Below are 387 nucleotides of genomic sequence, written 5' to 3' on the forward strand. Positions count from 1 at the left end.
TATATATATATATACATGTATATATGTATGTACATTCATGTGCATACATATATATATATATACACTCACATATATATATATGTACATATATATGCATATATATGCTTATATATATATATATATATATATATATATATATATAGACATAGACATACATAATTGAAGATGTATTTATGTATATACGAATGTAAGTATTTACATATGTATGAATGGATGGGTGGATGGATGGAATTGTTGGCTTCTTAATTCCTGTATTTCCTATAAACTACTACACAGTTTATATGCCGAATTCATGTTAATGGGAATTTCCTTTGGGAAATCGCCTGCATTTACATGCTGTCTCTGCCTGGTATATTGGACTGTTGTATTTTTATATTCATTTACTTA

This window comes from Octopus bimaculoides, chromosome 4 (assembly GCF_001194135.2).
Source record: "Octopus bimaculoides isolate UCB-OBI-ISO-001 chromosome 4, ASM119413v2, whole genome shotgun sequence".
Taxonomy (NCBI): Eukaryota; Metazoa; Mollusca; class Cephalopoda; order Octopoda; family Octopodidae; genus Octopus; species Octopus bimaculoides.